Genomic DNA, 20570 nt, shown 5'->3' on the forward strand with positions numbered 1-20570 from the left:
TCTTAACCTGGGTGCACTGGATAACTTCTGAAAAATATTTTTTGTCTCATGTTTAATAGCATCTTATTAGTTCTGAAAAACTCTGTAGACAAGATTTAGAGACAAGTTCTATATTACGTTTCTAAACTCCCAGGTATTTTAATGTGGCTTGGTCCAATTCTAGGATATGGTGTGCTTGTTACAAGAATCTGAAATCACAGGCAAGTTGTCATGAAGGTAAACTTAAAGGTCAAGGATAATACACCCTGTTAGGCAGGCAGAGTTTGTCCCCAGATAATATTGTTATTTGTGTAACTCAATGTATGTTTTATTAGAATATTTAGATAAATACAAATGTATATTAATGAAGCAGGTGAATGTCAAAAGCAGTGTACTCATTAAGAGCCTATTGTGATACAAACCAGTGTGATATAGCAGCTGTAGGTATGAGTCATTTGAATCTGAGACTCATTATCCAGATGAACAACGGATAGTCACTTTAAATTTATCATGAATACAGCCACAGATGGAAATAAGATGGAGTAAATGTCTGCGGTTATCTGTTAACTTCTGTGCTTCATCATTTAATAGCTGAATGACTTATGATCATGTAGTTCAGGACACTTCTAATTAATTTTTGAGTTGAGACTTTATTCTCAACCTCAAACTATGGTTTATTAATAGGTCAACATAAAGAGCTTGCTAAAGTGTAATGTGTGGCTGTGCAAACATATTTGGAAGCACATAGTTCATTGTTTGATGTCAGATGGTTTACCTGCCCACCTAACTAATTGAGAATCATGTCAGAAAACTAGAAAGCCATTTTAATGAATGAGACAGACAGTGACCTCCAAACAGACATAACTGAATAGAACTGATGAACTTGATATGACCAGAATCACAGTGTCATTCTAAATATAACAGATTTTAACTCATTTTCCTGCTCTTGACAATTGCAACCACTAAAAGCATAGGAAAGATTGGCAGGTGAATTTTAACTTTTTTTATCTGTACAAGCTACATTAGAGTAGCAGATCTGTTGAAGGATATTAGTCATATTAAGAAGCATTTTGGCTCTGAGTGCATGCAAAGCTGGCATTCTGTATTGAAAACACATCTTTAATGTCCTTGAGGGGCAAGAGGTGGTAGGAAGAGAAAAGAGGGAAGAGTTTTTTCCCCAAGCTATAAATGAAAAATCACTCTTTCTTCTTGCCAAAGAGCAGCAAACATAAATTTAAACCATATATGTATATTTTTAAGATTAATTTCCTACAGATTTCTGTTTTGCAAAATAGTAACTATTCATAGGTTGAATAATTGTGTGTACTAGGTCAGAATTCAGTCTTTAGGCTGGAGGCTTTTGACAGATAGTCAAAATAGTCCAAATTTGACAAATATGTCAGGATCATTTATGTAGATATTCTTTCTACATAAATCTGTAATATCAGGTGACAGAACTACCTTCTGGCCTGCCAGCCTTTGTGCATGATGTTAACTTCACCCTCTGTTGCAATAGAGCAGAAATGAGTCTTGTGTCTGTTTCTTAAATCCATTCTTAATAAATATTAGAGTGTTTCCTGTGTAAAAAAAATTATAAATTGTCAGTGAAAGACAAATCATGCTGTGTTTTGTTCCACTTCTATAAAGAGGGAGATGATTTGGCACAATTTTATGCCTAAGCAGGAGCTGCTTATTTACTGGTGAAGAATTGCCCTCAAAACAATATCCTTGGTACTCCATGCCCTCAACCATTCAGTACATACACAGTGTGAAATAAAACAGATTTCAGGAACACACTTGGCTGCCCTGACTATAGTCCCTTGAATTTGTTCTCAGCTCTGAGGTCCAGGAATAATTTCATCCCTCCTTTCACAAAATGCACAAGATCTCCAGGGTTTTTTTTTTTGCCTAAGATTCTGCTAATTCCCGTTTCTCTTCTTTCATTTCTATGGACTTATCTTTCATTGGATTTCCCAGGAATAAGGCTTACATACACAACTGCTAAATCAGAATAGCTGGTGCACGTCAAAGTCTGATTCTTCATTTTACGTTAATCACTCAGATAAATGTAGATGAACAGAGGCAACGCTTACATAAACAAAAGAAATGTCTCTGATACGTATTTTTGAGTAGACTATGTCAGTCTTTTTATAGTATATATCTGTATCATGTGGACCTTGGCATAGTGATTACATTTAATAGCTCTTTTTAGACCTGCTCTTTCTTCCAAATTTTGCTGGAAAATTTGCACCAGTTAGGAAAAACGGTTCCTAAAATGGGCTATATAGGAGTTTTGTATATTGTTATTTTAGACAATCTGAAATTCTGACAGTTGTAACAGTGATGGACAGGAACAAAAGTAGCAGTGATTTTCAAAAATACAACTCTGCATTGTCTTCCAAATGTGGAGATTTCAATAGACACTGGAGAGTGTAAGGAACTGGCACAAATTAGTAATTTTCTGTATGTGTGGAATTTAACAATCCTTAAATGGCTCATGCTGGATAAAAGAAAAACAGAAAAATGACCTTTATGTTTGTCACCACTGCAAATCATGTTGTTCCACTGTTCCAGTGATGCGTAGAGGTGGAAATAATGGAGATGAGTACAATAGACTTTTCCATAGACTGAGTTTTCCAGGTCATTTAATTCTCTCTAGTGTCTTCAGAACCTTTCCAACAGAGCTAATGATAACAGATTGCCACATTATCCTGTTCGTGGTGACCTGTTTGGGTAGCTGCCAGAAATCCTAGTCACTCAAAACTATTGGTGAAAAAAAGTGTTTACTGAATTCACTTCTAATGGTTATTATAATGTATTCAGGGCAAATAAAATATTGTATTACTGAGTACTTCATGTGTTAAGTAATGATTCAATTATTTTTGAAATTGATACTTTAGATCTCAGTTGCTGCTCTGCTGCAGCTGGTTTTGAGTTTTCCTTTCAGACTCTGGCCCTCTGCCAGTTCACGTTCCATGGGAATAGCTCCCCCAATCTAAAAAGGTTGGTTTTTCAGCGTATAGCCAGCTAAAGCTACCCACTCTCTCTCCTTGCTAAAAGAGAAATAGCTGTGGCTCTGAAGGTGATGAATGTAGCTTTTTTCCTGGGAATTGTAATTGCTTTTGGGGTGCATGAGCTTAGAAAAGTGCAAAGGAGAAAGTCTCACCACCTGTGCATATAATGACATTCAGTCACAGACATTGATCATTTTAGATTTTACCCAAACTGTTTATATCTCTAGCTTTAACATAATTTTCTGAGAACCAGGAAGCTTGAAATCAGATACATCATGTGACTTTTGCCATGAAAAAATAAGCTTGAGTTTAATTAATGATTTTAATTAAATAAATGTATAGAAATCTGCCTACTCGCTTCTTGAATAGTCAGTTTCCCCATTCCAGTCAGAATGAAATAATTCTGTATGAAGTATTCTTCCTGGGACTTCTGCTTTTGAGATACCTTGCTATTGTGTGTAACTTCTACCTAATTTTGCAGAGCCAGAAGGATCTAAAATTTTAAATATTTCCTGTTTATTCAAACTGATTCTTGATTCTGAGTGAATAAAAAAGATTTGAAAGAATATTTTTTATTTAGTTTGTTGGGGGTGGGTGGGTGGGTTTGGATTTAATGTAACTTTTACATTTAAGTTCCTGCAGAAATGCTAGATACATCATGCTTGTTCCATATCAATGCAAAAATCAAGAGTATTACCAAAGGTTATATACTATAACTTAGGACTGATGTTCAAGCTTGCATTGAGCAAGTCACCGGCATAGCTTCCCCTTGATTATAGATTATAGAACTAGAAATCCTAGAGGTGGAAAATGACATCAAATCTATTTGAGATGTAACTAATCAGAAAAGGTTTGTTTTGGAGTCTGTTCCACACATGAAGGGCTCAATTTTCAATATTGCATAAAAAGTTCTGCCTGCTGGATGTAGTGTGGCAGTTCAGCAGCTGCTTTGCTAGCAGCTGTATCACCTTAGGTGAGTAACAGCTTCCTTTTCAAGGTGGAGAGAGCAACATAGGCTGGGGATTCACAATAGTTATCACAGGTAGTAAGGTTAATTGCATCACACCAATTTTAAAAGGAAGGTTTTAAAGGTTTTGGGTTTATATGCCTGATATCTTGTTACCAATGAGCATGCTTTCATTCTGAGGAGGTTAATGTTTTCAAGGCCTGAAATGGCTATAGTGAATGCCCACTTTCCCGCCTATGCATTTGCAATACAAATAGCTAGAATATCAGAGGGTTTAGATCTGGAACACATTTACTTTTAGGGTTCAATTTTCCGTTATACAAAATTGCTTGATTTTAATTTTGTGATAAACTCACGTTTTGCTGCTGCAAAGGTTAAAATGCTGTGAAGTTAAGACTTGATGTTCATATAAATTATTTTCAAAGTCTTCAGATTAATGTCTGAATTCTTATTTGACTATAGTTCTGAAGTATCCAAATAGTATCATTTTCATCAATACTGAGTACATAACTTCATGGATTAAATTATGATGTATATGTTTACAGTTCACTACAGACTAATGAGAATCTAATGTGTAACATATTAATAGTGGTGCACTGCCTTCTATTATAGCAGAATTTGGAAAATAGAAATGGTATTTTAAGTAATTTCAATTATTCAAGTTTCAGATCTCCTATAATGCTTTCTCCCTACAAGAAGTTATTTTTTAAAACATTTCAATGTGATCTAAAGAAGAAAATATTTTATCTTGAGATAGTTACTTAGGCTCGATCTGACATTACAAAGAAACCCAACCAGTGACAAATCACTGCAAAAGATGTGGTTAATTTCCATTCTTGCTGCTCTCTCTTCCCTGTAGCAGATCTATAGATTGTACAGTAAATGCATAATTGGTTGATCCAGTGGAAAATATTTTTTGTTTTGTTTCATTTAATTTAATTTTGTGGCTAAACCAGTATACTAGATGCAAGAGAAATTTCAGAACAGCAAGACTTCCACTTTCTGTGGCAGCTTGCTATTGGATTGGCTTTGCTATCACACTAAGCCACAAAGCATACTTTAATTTTTGAAGCAAGAAAGATTCCTGCACTGATATAGCATCAGAAATTCCAGTGTGAACAGAAGCTAACTGCATGCACAGCCACTGCACTGAGGGTGCCACTTGCTGCTTTTCAGTGAGTAAGCTACTCTTGCAAAACTAAGTCGGGTAGCACGTCATGCTCAATTCTTGTCTGACTTTGAGAAGGCACCATGCTTTTCAGGAAAGCAGCAATGGGCCAAGCCTGTCAAGCCATTAAGGTCCAAGCAGGCTCCAGTGTTTGTTAAAAACAGCTCTAAAATTTTCATAAAGACCAAAGATGCCTGCTTTCCACATAGCAAATATGAAAGCCCAGTCTCAAACCTCACCATGGCATGGCCAGCTGTGCCCATTGTACCACTGTCTCCCAGCAGCCAGGCTGAGATTAGCCAAAAGGCATCCACTCATTCACAGTGGGGGTGTATGCTGGCCGATGGATGTTGGGGAAGATGTTGCACAGCCACCCATCCTTTCCTAAGAAATGAGCAGGAGAAAGTCTTACATACTTTGTGAGTAGTGACTGTAAATGTTCAAAGTGATATCATGTAGGATTTTCATTTTACAGTTTATACAGGCACAACATTTCAAGTTTGCAGAAGTATTTGTAAAACATATGTTTATAATGGTTTTATCTCCCTGACTTGAAAAAAATAATATGCTAAAATGACATAAAGATGCTTATACCATGCTGCCTTTTACATGAGTAGGAGAGATAAAGAGGCTGTCAACACACTTTGATTTTGGCTCAGGTTTTCAAACCTGAATCCACATTCATATTTCAAGTCTTGCAAATATCCACATGACTTAAAATTACTTTTGTCTGAATAATGTGGATTTTGTTAGAAGGGTTCTAGGCTACAAATACCAACATAAATCACTTGAAAGAAATAATTTTCTGGACTGTAAACTAGAGAAGAGATCTTGGCAAATAGGAAATATTTCTGGTTTTTGCAATCTTTTAAGAATATACTAGAAAATCCATAGCCTCACACAAAAATTAAAGCTTTACATAGTATAACAGAGACACTCTGAAGATAAAACATCCCTAATATGCAGCACAACTCCCTTATCAGCAGTTTCAGGGGAAAAAATTAATTACTTCTGCTTTGACAGAATGAGAAGAACCAAAGATCTTTTCCAACCAAAATGATTCCATGATTCTATGAAAGTTCAGTGCTATTTGTTGTCATTACACTAATTATTGGTATTTATTTGTAATAGCAGGGGTACTTTTCCTATTTAAAGTCCTCAGAATAAAAGCTATTTTCATTATTTTAATCACATATGCAATGGGGTTTCTAAAGTCGTTTTGTAATTAATTTTTTCAAATTCATATGAACATTGTTATTGTCTTAATCCTATATTTGGTACTGATAGAAATGAGCTGCAAAATATTTAATGACATTTTGCAAGTACTGTCTTACCAAGTTTGTCATTGCTACCTGACACAAGCAATTTTAGAAGTCAACAATCTTATTAGTTAATGTTAATGAATGTGGCAGTCACACATAATTGTCTCTTACCTACATTTTCATGTCTTTTTGTGGGATGGCGTGGGGGCTTTTGAGAGTATAGATTTCAGACTTATTTGTTGTGCAACTGTAAAATCACTGCTTGTAACTGATGTTTGCCTGGATATTCTATCACATGAAATAAAGAAGGTAAGTACTGAATCTGGTAAAGTTAAGTAGCTCTGTATTAAAAGCAAAGTCCATAAAATCATAGTGTTCATATAAGAAAAGGGACCTTGGGCAGTCTCCAGTCCAATCTCCTGCTCACAGCAGGTCAGCTCTGAGGTCAGACCAAGCAGCTTAGGTCTTCATCCAGTTGGGTCTTGAAATTGTCCAAGGACAGAGACGGTACAACCTCTTTTAGCTTGTGCCACTGCCTGACTGTCCTTATGGTGAAAAAGCTTATCTTTATATTCAGGCTTAGCATCTCATTTTAATTTATAAACAAGTTTTCTCTTGTTTTCCTAGCTTGTACTGCTGTGAAGAGCCTGACTCTGTCTCCTCAATGACCTCCCTACAGTCACTGGGGGCTTCTGTTAGGTGTCCCCAAAGCCATCTCTGCTTCAGGTTGAACAAGCCCAGTTCCTCTGGGCTATCCTTATGGAGCAAGTGCTCCAGCCCAACCATCTCAGTGGCCTCCCTTGTACTCCTTCCAGTTGGCAAGTGTCTTTCTTGTACTGAGTGGTCCAAAACTGGATGCAGTATTCTACATATGGTAATTCTCAGAGAGGTGGGAAATAAGACATTTTTTGTCTTTATAAGACATGATTCAGAAACATGATTGAATTGGCACTTTTTTCTTATTTGAGACTAATTTTAATTTATAATAGCATGAATCAGACTCTTGCTGATGTACCAAAAGCAGAATTTGGCCTTCGGACACATACTTCCAAAGGGATGTAAAACTTCTTCAAAAATAGAATCTTATACAATTCCTTTTAAAAATTCCTGAATTCAGAAAAATCAGAAGGAGATTAGAAATAAGGTAAGAACCACAATGATCTAGTTTGATTCTGTAGGGGAATTCTTCAGCTGCTTCTTTTGGTGGTGTTTGCACAGTTACAGTTTCCTGTAAACATCACATTCTCCATTCAAGAGAGAAAGAGCAAAAAGAAAGAACAACTTTTGACTGATGGGAAAGACACCCTTGTTCGCTTGTTTTGAAATACATGAGAGCTGTCCCAGTTCTTGTTCTGAAATGAAACAGCTGAACAGGGCTACTGCACCTGCGGTGGTTGACACCAGGTACTCATGCACACCTCTGCTTTCCCAGGAAACCAGTCTTGTCCTCAGACCAAGAACATGGCACTCATCAGAGCAGCAGCTTTCAAGACAGCAAACATAATGAGGAACTCTTAAAAAAAACTGGTAGAAATTAACATTCTAGAAGTGATTTGGCAAAAGGAAAATGTAGTTTTACATATCACTCCAAGTTGATCAACTTTTTTTTTACTATGATACCCTCAGGTCTAGATATATTTTGGGTTTATCCCTTTTGTGTCTTATTAGATCTACTTATTAGTGTAAAATCTATTTTTTTGTTGTTGTACAGCTTTTCCTGTTAGTTCATGGCTCTATCTCCTGTTTGATCATTGCACATCGTAGGGTTGTGCTCTCCTGCTTTTAGATGCTAAAAGATACATATATAAGCATGAGGTGCTCACTGCTAGTGCTTCTACAGGCAAAAAGGAAAAGTTGTGCATGTAGAGGAAAAATGTTTGTCATCCAAATACAAATATATAAGAAAGGGAAATATTTATAGGGTGATTTCTCTCAGGTTTATTTCTAGCTGGAAAGGGAGAACAGCGTGCCGTTATGAGATGCAAGAGTTACATTCAATGGATCTTGTGAATAAGTGACTGCCCTCTTTTTGACACTCTATTTGTAGGTGTTTATTTATTTATTAAGAAACATTAAAAGCATGGACTCCCTCTTTTGTGTTTAAAAAATAGTGCGTAGTGTTTGTGATTTAATAGCTCAAAGTTGTAGTTCACTGTTTATTGTAGCAGAGTAGGGGAGAAATGTAGCTTTTTCAGTGTTTCTCTTCTTTAACTCAAAAATCTTTTCAATAAATTCTTGATTTAAAATGAGAGGGCTGCAGCTTTCCTGAAATATTACTAGAAAATCTGGGATCTAAGTTATTGAACACTAAAAGTAACATTTAATTTTAATTCTGTTGTCTCAAGCATATTGTAATTGAATATTCATTTAAATATCACCCCAGTTCAGATGTTATGTTTAGTGATTTATTTATTTGTAATTGGTAAGTGAAATTTGGAGTCTGCATTCATTTAAGAAAAAACAAGTGAATTAGTTATCACTCAGAGTAGCCTAACATATTTATGTGATAAAGCATTAACACCTGGATAGATGAATAAAACCATTATGACCCAAGATCTCAGTATTACTGCTAAAGAAATAACTGATTTCTTTACTAAGTAATAAAATGCGGAAGGAAGGACATATATTAAAGAACAGTCTTAATAGAAATGTTATCTGGTGGGCTGAATAAGTTCTGGACTTCAAGAAGGTTTGTGTTTGACTGTGTGCAGTAGAGAAAGAGGTATTCTTGAATGCTCTAAAATGAGGCTTTTGATAGACATTCTATCCCCATTTTTGCCAGACTGTCAAAGCCTCTGTCCTTCAAGAAAGCCCCTTCATAAATAGAAAAGGGGGGGGGGGGGGGGGCAGGGAACAGCATAATTTTTTAAATACGGTAATAAAATAAAAATAACAGATTTAAAGTGCAAAGAATCTTTTATAGAACTTGCACTGTTTATGAGGGCTAGGCAATATAAAAATAAATTTAGGTAAACAACTATTTTTAGCTAGTAAAACACATCATCTAAATGTCACAACAGTATTCTAGTTTACACTTTATGCATCAAAATTCAATTTCCAGAATTAGATACTGAAAATCCTTCACTCTGAGTTAGTTTAAACTGAAATCCTTGTTTAAACCTTGATCTCTACAAATGTATAAAGTTTCAAGGCACCTAATTATAAGTAGAAGGGAAACAGAATGGCACTGCAAGTTCCTTGGCAAAACTGACTTCAGATTCAGAGAAAACTTTGCTTAGTTTTCTATAGTGAATGTGAGCTAAGGAATTGTTTTATTTGTTCAAAGCATTATCTCCATTTGTAGAGATAACATCCCATTGTGAAGGAGTGGCTAAAGAAATAAATGTGGTGGATATAGCTCATTCCTCCTTAGGCAAATCTTAATTTTTGCTGATAGTTAGTTTGGAGCTCTTAGTATAGATAAAATTGGTTACAGAAATTTTACTGAATTGCCTTTGAGCTCAGTTCCTAGGCTACCCTCTGAGCACTTCACTTGTATCTTCAGTACTTTGATGTACCCATACTAGTCCCATCCCTCAAGACTTTATATGTGTTTCTTTCCAAGACCATTTATAAAATCAATAATTGTTTTTCCTTTTTATATTAAATTTGGTTTTGGCAATTAACATGTACTTAAAGAGATCTGTTCCGTTTTCAATATATATCGATCCATAGATCTTGGTTAACTACTTTTGTAATGCAAATTTTCAAATAGATTCCTGTCGTGCTATCCATAGATTAGGAAAAAGATATGACTTTATTTCCTTCTTGCGTTTAAAAATGAAAGCTAGGCTGGTATTTGTGGTAGAGAACATTGACCACTATTTATTTGGTTCAGTTTGCCTGGCACTGAACATTATGTTTTCACCCTAGGCAGGAATTACTTAGTTCACAGACTTGTTGAGAAGTAATTATTACATAATAGTATTATTTTATATATATATATATATATATATATATATATATATATAATTAAGACAAATGCAACAAGTCATATAATAAAAATACAATTGATATTTTTTTTTTTTTTTTCATTAAAAATCTCTTTTGCTCTGTAAGTCATACACAAATGAAATTTAGCTAACTTTCAGGAAGGGCATGAAAGGAACTTAGTCCCTTGATTAGGGCAATAATCCCTGTACAGAAACTGTGGAAGTATAAAAGCTATTTTCTGTCATTCAGGGAGTCAGAAACATGTTTCCACTGTCTTCAGCAGGTTAAAGTCCCAGCTAGCATATGCAGTTCTATGAAAATTAATTTTCTATGTTCCATGAGTAATAATGCTCGCTGGAAATCCAGAGCTATTGTTGAGAAGGAACTCAAGAGATTGCAAGTAATATAGTAAAGTAGCACTATGCTTTTCTCATTAGAGTGTAGTTACAAACCACAATCTTTCACATTCCCTCTTCCATTTGATAAATCAACTGATCTAATTATCCCAGTTCAATGACTGTCTGATAAAATGCTCATGAAAAATCTTAAGTATTTTACAGGTTAATTATATTATTATGTGTATAAACATACTTTGTTATAAACTTTGATCTGAACTCTTGGAATGAAAGGAGATGTAGAAAAAACAGCATTAAAGCTGAAAAATCTTAATCACTGGTTTTCATATTGTAAAAAAACTTTAAAGTAGAAAGTTTATGAAACAATCAATTAAGAACCTAGTTCGAATTCCACTGTAGCAAATAACAAGTCTTCTAGTAGTGCCAAGGGTTGCATAAGTCCATGAAACTTATAAAAATTTGATGAACAGCATACAATTTGTCTGGGAAGTAGAATCCTATAAAGAATTCTATATATGCATTCTTTTCAAAGACAAAATATCTGTTGATACTACAGGCAATTTGGATTGAGCGTATTAACTTTCACTAAAGAAGCACAGATTAATTCAAACTCAATAGTATAAGAACTGGGTGGAGATACGGATTCATAGAAAGCCAGAAAATGTGAGGTAGTGGGGAATTAGAAGGTGTAATATATTCCTTTTTGTGTTTCTGTATCACACAAACTAAAAAAAAAAAAGAAAAAAACAAAACCACCACAACACAACCCAAACCAAAACCAAAAACAAATGAGCAAAACTCATTAAAACTCTACAATGACTAATCAGTTTGGTAGCTGTTACGGAATCTTTATGGTATCTTTATGGAACCACCTTATGGTATCCCTTGAGGTGAATTAAATATGTTTGTACTTAAATCTAAAAATAAAATAATGAACAAAGCATTGGGCAGAGTCCTCCCACAATACCCAATTCTACATGGGCTCTGCAAAGATTTTTCACAAGCAGATTCCTTATAGACCCTTGCTCCAGCACCAGTCCCAAGAGCTGTTGCGTGGGGCACCTCAAGATGCCCTTGGGTCCATCCCCCAGACCAGCTCTGCTGCCCAAAGTCAGCCCCTGAGATTGGGCCCTGAGGCCTCCTGTTCCAGGATGCTGGTCCTTATCTCATCACCAAGGGAAACTTCACTCTTGCAAGGAGACCACCTGTCTCTGGCATCCTTGCTTCCAGGTAATTTAACCCCATCTTGTAGTTCAGCCTTCTTGCCTTCCATACCAGATCATTCCTCAGTCACAAATTTTCACTGCTAATTAGAATTTCCTCTTCATAGCTAAAATATATTTTAGGATTTAAGAGTGGAGTAGGAAAGGGAGGGTGGCAGAAAACCCTCAGAAGAGGATTTGATTAAAACAATATCAGACCATAAATGAACAATTCATTCTCTGAAGACAAACCCAACAGAGCCCTTAGAATAACTGACAACATCATGTCAATAGGGAAGCACATGGCCCACTATAAACACTATGTGAAAATGAAATGTAAAAAGATGGGTGGCTGTGCCAGTTAAATAATCTCCTAAACTGTTTTGTAAATAGAAGGTATGCTACACATTGCAACATTTTAATTCACTAGAACCGTGTGGGGACCAGAGCACAAAAAAAAAAAAAAAAAAGAAGAAAGAAACAGGACAACAAAAAATACTCATTGCATAAATTGCATCAACTTCAAAAACCAAAAGCCAAGAAAACCCCAGTTGGACAAATGTTGTAGCTGAACAACTCCAAGGGGCCAACATTGTCTGCTTTTCTGTTTTGAACAGTTAAGTAATTCCATAGCATTGATGATGGTGGTGTGTAGTGTAAGTGCTGACTAAATAACCAACTAGGTGATACAAGAAACATGAAAGATAGTGTGAGAATTAGATTGGCTAATTAGGAACTAGTCTTGAATTTCCCCTTCTGCCTTTGCTTTTTCCATGCAATGTATAATTGAGCAGCAGAAGAATAAGAGATGTTTACACATTGGTTTTATTACTTATTTCTATTTTCCCTTTTGTAGGAAAACAAAAGAACATATATCAATTATTCTACTGAGTTTCTACCAAGTCATCAGCATTATTAAAACTCCAATATGTAGATCATAATTTGTACAAGTGACTTGTTTGTGAACATAGCAAAAGAGTAATAATTCAACTGGGGATGAAGAATAGCTCCACTTTAAACTGAAATGTTTTTATTATTTTTATGCTTGTATGAAATGTATCTATATAATTTCTCTTTTTTCTTTATAGATTTTCATGGTAAAAACAAATACAATAATTCTTAAGACCTCAGTATAAGTAACTATGAAATGGCCGTATTTGAAAATGTGGTAGTTGTCATACACAAGTAATTCATCATGTTGCTACATTTAAAAATAATTTGGCTGATGAAGAAGAAATGTGTGTTTTTCTTGCACAGTGCATTCATTTTCCATAACAAATTAGTACTCACATAAACTCAGTCTTCCAGACAAATGAATGTTCAGTTAAACACGAATGTGGAACTTGCACATTAAAATAAATGGAACTGTACTGATCTTAGCAACGGAGTTAACAGGCATATACACAGCAGTGTCTATTTAGCTGATAACATATATATTGCAAGTTGTATGTAAACCATGCTTTTTATAAATGAGTGTGCATTTATCAATTCCAGTTGTAAAAGGTTAGAAATGCATGCATGAATTAGAGGGCATGATTTCTTTATTTATCTTTAACTTTGCTTATATAAAACTTGTCTTTGGTGAAACGGCCAGTTCAAGATACTAATATTTAAAAAGATAAGCTAAAAACAGAAGTCAGTTTTCTTCCATACACTTTACTGCAGGCCTAAGGCACATTGGCTTCGAGCCTCATTGCTGAGTCTGTTTGTAATCAGTGAAAAGAAATAACAGGACATAATTCAGTTCAACCAACATCTAAACCATCCTCAGGGTGTCTGTCAATGAAAGGAACCTGGGATGCCTAGTTGGGATGAATCGTCCCAGTATTACATGTTAAACTTCATTTGGCAGCACTCTACAGTCTCATGTTACACAAGTCATCTTGTTAAGGTTTTGGAAAATAGGGTATACAGAGAATGTATAACAAAATTTTATGTTGTAAATCTGTAAACCTAAATAAATATAAGCTGTGTTTAGTGTGAAATAGTATTCTTCAGAGTATGTGATGCTTGTACTATACATTCAACCCTTGTATAGCTCTTCTATTATGAAATGCTTGTCAGCAACACAGAACTTCACAGTTCTTTAAGAGCATTCCCTCATCATGTGGCTTTTCTTCCAATAGCAGTTACTCCCAATTGACATGCCTCAATCAACTGGCCTAATCTGAACCTTTTTTAACTGTTAGAGCCTTCATCTACTTTGAGAGACTATACTTAAATGATCAAGACTGTAGCCACCTTCTGACCCATCTATACTATGTATCTACTAATACATAGTTGTGTTTGTCACTTCTATTGCAGTATCATGGTTTTAACAACCTTAATTCTCTTACCACAGTCCACTATTGAAAACTCCTGCTTAACATTTGGGTATGACATATGTTCCCCTTTTCCGGCTCCTGGATGTTCCTTCTCCGCTACATGTTTAGAGCTTGTTCAAAGACATATTCTGTGAGCATGAAGTCTATAAGTGTTGGATAAAAAAGCTGCTCAACTCGTGGCTTAAATCAAATCTGATTCCAAGTGTTTTATTGATTCATTAATGACACATAATTAACCAGCAATCAATGAACCATATATTCAGGATCAATCTAAACAATACAGAAGATAAACCGCAATGCTAGACATACAAAGAATTGTAAGAAGTCCCTTTAAATTTCTAACTGTTTTTTTATAACTATCCCCCAGAAGTGTGAATCGTGTACACTTGCACAGTTGCCTGCGTGCTCTGGCTTTGCCTGCACCTGCATCAGCCCACCCACTGGTGGGTGTCTCACCACTGCTGAGACAGCCCCTGCAAGTGTACATCCAAGGTGTGGGTCCTGTGTTGCAAACTGCACTGCTGGTGCCCTGACTGCGTGCTTGTGGCCCTGATGGTGAGGATGGTCTGCCAGCCCTAGGCAGAGATTGCAGTGACAGCGAGGTGATGCTGGCGTAGTCTTGGCTGCCATGGTCTTCTTGTACTTCTTATCAAGCTCATTTCCCTGTTTCCAAAATCTCTTGGTAATGCCCTGCTTACCATTTAATCTAGGAGTTATTGGCATCTTCCTTTCTAGGGATTGCCAGCATTTGGGCAAACAGCTCTCTGACTGTGCTGGGTAATCCATTCACATGGCATGTCCCATCGCCACTCTGCCAGCTACTGTTATCTAGGGCAAGGGGAGCATGTGGGCATCCCGCCTGGAAACAATCCCACTTGCCTGTTATTGTCTTCTGCTGCTTCTGTGCCATGTTCTGTTTCTACCCCGCAACGGAGAGTAAAGCCTAGCAAGCCATGGGGCTGGAGGGTGCAGGTGGGTTTGTTGGAGGGCTCAGAATATGCTGAAAGTGAGTGTGGGGGCAATCCCAACACCGTAGTCAAGAAGCCGTGTATGTTCATTTAGGTGCTACAAGGTCTCTTACAGCCATGCCGGAGAAGTTTAGAAGTCTGTTCTTGTAAATGCTTTAACCTAAGTCAGTCTTAAGCATCTATGTTTATATATCCACTGGTTTAAGAACAAAGTAGGCTGCTTCGGATGCTGCTGCTTACATAAGATAGAGAATTCATTGTAGCATATTTACCTTGTGATAACTAATTTGCATTTCTTCATGTTTCCTCTAATTTCCATGTTCTTTATGCAATTCAAATAGAGTGATTACCAATATTTGAATAAATGGCAGATCTCCTGCATCTTGTGAAACAAATTATTCCTTTAAGTCATTGTGCTAATCAAATGTACTTACTCTGTAATAGAATTGGTGTTTAATGTCATTTGTGCTTTGACATGTGAGAGAGCTTTTTATTTATTTATTTATTTATTTAATTGTTGAAAATTTATTTTCCAGTCAAATACTGCAACATGCCATACATTGTAAAAGTAATTGGATGTAGCTTAAGAATAGAGTAGTAAATAACTAGCCAATGTTTTCTTCTGAAAAATAATAATAAAAAAACCCAACCCTGAACTTGATTTAGCACACTCTTTCTTTAGTAAGTGTGGATAGCATGTTTGACAAGGCATTTGGAGATTTGGACCCAACAAGAAATCAAATATCATTGATTATACAGCTACCTACAGACCTTTTAAAATTTAAATACTTGTATTTTCAAAGGGGGATTTTAGTTTCATTAAACACCCCCACCCCCAAAACAGATAGTAGATAGCTGGTCAGTTCCGCTGACTTTACTAAATTGAAGCAGTGTTGATACATTTACACATATTTCAGTTTGTAGAATTTCTTGTCTGTGTTTTAAAAATCCAAAGATTTTTAGCAGTTACAGACTTACAGCACCTTTAAAACACTGCAGCTAACTTAACTGTATGTAACTAATGTCTTTTTATTTCTATTTCTAAAAATCCTTTTAAAAATGAATAAAACTTTAATTAAGGTTCACGTAATATAATTCTGATTTGTTTTTCTCAGAGCACTGAGAAGCAAGTAATGTGTCCAGAGTTTTCTATATTAGCAGAGTAATGTAAAAGCTTTTAATGTGACAGCATTTGGAAAAGTAAATGCTTATAATCTTTATTTAGTTTTAACAGTCTTTCCCCTTAAGAAACCTGAGAGTCTATTTGGATTTATGAAAGTATCTTAATTTCATCTCACTCTGCCCTAAATTCTGTTTTAGATACATCAGAGTAAAACAATGGCAATTCTGTGGAAATGATTGCCAAGTAACCTTTGTAAAACATCAGATTTTGATTTGGTATCAGTTAAATTTCAGCAGAAAATGAAGTCATGGTGAGGAAAATAGAGTACAAGCTTTCATTCTACACACTTACTTTCTCTTGGTTTCTGAAAGATTTTTTGTATGATTTCTTGCACTACCCCCCGATCTGTAAAGAAACTGTTCCAAAATTTGCTTTGGAGATTTCTTTGAAAAAAATGACACTTGAATTTTATTAAAAAGGATGAGCCGATTCTCACTATAGAATAAATTTAAAAAGACAGTTTATCATTCTGTCCTTGGAAGCTATGAGGATTCCTTGTAATACTAATCTCTCAGTGAAGTTTTACCCCAAGCTTTGGAAAGATCCTGCCAAATGGAAATGATTGCTTTCAGAATTTTTGTGGAATCAACTATGTCATATTTAACAAAGCAGAATTTTATGTATGATGCCCATAAATGTTCAGGCACCTGAATTATGATATAAGCAGAGCTGAGGAAAGTAGGCTTAGTTTACCTTTCCACGGAACTTCCACTTAATCATGGAGCTAATTTCACTTAGGTTTTTTAGTTAATGTTGTCTTTCTTTTTGGGTTTGGGGTTTTTTTTCCCCTCTAGTGTTATAATTTTAGACAAACACACCATTTCTACATTTTGTCTCCACTCCTCTGCACCTCAAAACCCACTCAGGATCTGGGTTGTTGTCCCCTCCAGGAGACAAATGTGAATCAGGAACAAGACTAATGTCCTAATGAAATGCAGTGGTGCCTCCTTCTGGACCCTAACAGCAAGGGCAAAATTTGACTATTCCACAGGCTATTTAAATGCCCTATCTATTAGATGAAGAGAAACGTTGTCTTTATCAGGATTACATTAGCTAAGGTAACCCTTAAAGAGCCTTGCTTTTGGCCAGAAACTGCCAGAGGTGTGGCTGTTTTTCTTCTTGTGTGACACAAAAAAGGATGTGGTTTCAGAGCTTGGATGCTATGAAAACTCTGGATATGAGTCATATATTTAAATTACACTGATTATTGTTTTAGTTCAGAACACCTGAGCTAACAAGTGAGGTTAGTTCTCAGAAATGTTTCCTCCAGTCCCTTTCCCTTTCTAGAGTAATCCATACCCTTATTTCACTTCATAGAATAATGTGTACTTTGATTTATTATTCATGTTAGAGAAATCTCAAAGATAGAACTTATCAGCTATTAATTTATGATGGTGGAAAAGGGAATTCACTGTCCTACATTAGTTCTATTTGATAGGTTTCCCTTTCCTGTAATACAATCAGTGCTCTCTACCCTGAAACTCACGGCCATTATTGATTATTTTGGGTGAGATGTAAAATTGTTATCTGTTTCTTGGCATTTGTCTCCACAACTGAGGCAGGGATGCAATATGCATTTTTTCTGGGAGTCTTCTTTTTAACAAAACTAATTAAAAAACCATGATACTTTTATTAAAGATGTTCTAGTATTTAGTGCCTTATGGGCATTTTTTCAATGTTTAAAAATGAAAGAAGTCTTATTTTTTCATTATTATATATTATATATCACATATCATATATTGTATATTGCATATTGTATATTATATATAATAACAGAAGTATTATTAATAAATATATTAAATAAATATATATTGAATATAGCTTTCCAGTTGGTTAACATTGGTATCATAGAAGTGTTTTAGATAGGTAAAGATTTTAATCAAGGTGATAATTGTATTTTAAAAACGAAATATCTTGTAACTCAGTTGAGTTGCTTGTTTGTAATGATTAGAAAAACCAATGTTTTCCATTTACACTCACAAACCAGAATGTGTTGTGAGATAATAAAACTTTATTTTCACTCTAATGGTATTTTCACTGCTATTTGCACCAAGAGAACACATTCATGGTGCCTGAGGTGTTGTTTGTTCATAACTGCTACTGTTTGTGTGAATCTCAGCAAAGGTTTCCCTTTATATATACATCAGGTATATGTGACATGAGTACACTGATCTGTGTTTGTGGAAGCTTCCTTCTTCTTCCCACCTTCCTCAAGTCTTGTTTTCAGTGTTTCTTTAAGTTAAAATATGGAATTCAAGGTGATCCTCGCATTGTGCCATCCCCTCATTTCAAAGCCACAATTACAAACAGAAGTTTCAGAGCATCTCCAGACATATCTCCAGAGGATGACACAAAGCAGCCTTTTATTTTCAATGAGTATGTGAAGAATGAAATCTAATTTAGGTACTGCATGCGCCTTATGAATATTCCTGATTTTGCTGAGGTGTGGAGATATCTTGCTCTGCAGAAACATCAGAGAGTGAAATTCATAGTGCTGCCTGTTGGTGTGTATTGTCACTTTGTCACTGCTATAAATTATGAAAATCTTTGAGAAATAAAGTTTCTTGTAATTGTTTCTAGTTCCTTTGGAACATCTGGCTTGACCTTTTTGAGTGCTAGGTAGTTGTTTTTTGGGGTTTTCGTTTGGTTTTGTTTTTTCCCCCTGAAGATTAGTGTTGTTTTTTTCTGTTTCAATTAAATACTTTTGAAAATCCATCTCAGGCCAGACACTAAACTTGCACAGGCTGCTTGGAAAATTCCACTCTACAAAAATGCCTTCGTTTTTTTATTGGACATAAGCACTGGGGTTTTTAGCATTTAACTTCTATAATAAGGACACAACCTAAGATGACTACACTAGCAAATATTCTGCTGCATATATTTTAATTATTGATAAATAAATGTCTACATTGGGTCCCCTGTAGCTATCAACAATACTTGTTTTACTGTTCTGACTGCACAGCTTCAAAGCACCAGAAAACCAACAGTAGGCATGAGAGCACTGCAGTGAATTTCAAAAGAAGAGATTCGCAGCAGGAGTCTATTGATAACCTGTAGCTCAACCCACTCTCTGCCACCCTAGAGGTCACTGTTCGACAAGGACACCCTCCTGCACGGCAGATTTACATGTGCACTGGGAGGGTGGATTCACCTTGAATCCTTGCCAAAGGAATTGTTTGTGGAATTAATGTAATAAACCTGCAGAATACAAATTTTTTTTTTAAAAAAAAAAATTAAAAAAATTCTGGCATTACATGCAATTCTCCCCAACATACAAGCTGGCAGTAGTAACTAATCTGTTATTGCGTGGTGATTATGTATTATATCATGAGCATTTTGTAGAATCTGATATCTACGTTTTAAGTGAGGCATATATGATAAGTCAGACACTGCAGGGTATTTTCCATATATATATATACACACACACATAGATATATGAACCCCAGGTATTTCTTTTATATATCTGTATATTAAAAAGGAACTTTTTCAGTGCCATTCCCATAGACATCATCATCCACGTAAACAGATTTAATAAATTTTGTACATTTTAGTTTGATTTTCTTGTTGGAGGAAGAATATTCAGATAGAAAGTAGAATAATAATTCATAGGGACTCTCTTTTTTAAAAATATGATCCTTCAATAGGTATTTTGTCCCTTTTATTTTTATTTCAAGGTTATGTTTTCATAACCTTTTGGGACAGGTTTTCCCAAGGGTGGTTTTCTGTAGGAAGAAGCACACATAGCTAAAAGACTGAGAATAGTCTTAGCTCAAGAAGAAGAAAATCCAATTCTTAGTTCAAAGCAAGGTATTAGAAGCAATACAGTGTATCATGCTCTCCTTGAGAAAAGTTTCTTCCTTGATGTTAAAAAAGGTAAAATCTCTTGGCGAGATTCCAATTGGACACAAGAGGAAAACATTTTCACAATGACAACAACTAGCAACTGGAATAATCTCCCCAGGGAAGTGGTGGCTTCTCCAGCATTGGACACTCTTAAAGTTCAGCTGGACAGGGTGTTGGGCCATTTTGTCTAGACCATGCTTTTGCCAGGAAATGTTGGACCAGATAATCCTTGAGGTCCCTTCCAACCTGATATTCTGTGATTCTATGAAACTATTATGGACCATAGGTAACTCAGTAACATTTCATATCTGTGCTGAGTTCATTAATAACTTGGAGAGCCTATAATAATTTCATATCTGGACTTGTAAATC

At 35.5% G+C, this 20570-nt stretch overlaps 1 protein-coding gene across 4 annotated transcripts in view; it reads left to right on the top strand.

Moving 5' to 3' along the window:
• Positions 1-20570, top strand: part of CNTN5 (contactin 5) — a 678276-nt gene that overhangs the window by 196936 nt on the left and 460770 nt on the right. The window lies entirely within an intron of this gene.

Source organism: Falco cherrug, chromosome 2, assembly GCF_023634085.1.
Source record: "Falco cherrug isolate bFalChe1 chromosome 2, bFalChe1.pri, whole genome shotgun sequence".
In the NCBI taxonomy this organism is placed as follows: Eukaryota; Metazoa; Chordata; class Aves; order Falconiformes; family Falconidae; genus Falco; species Falco cherrug.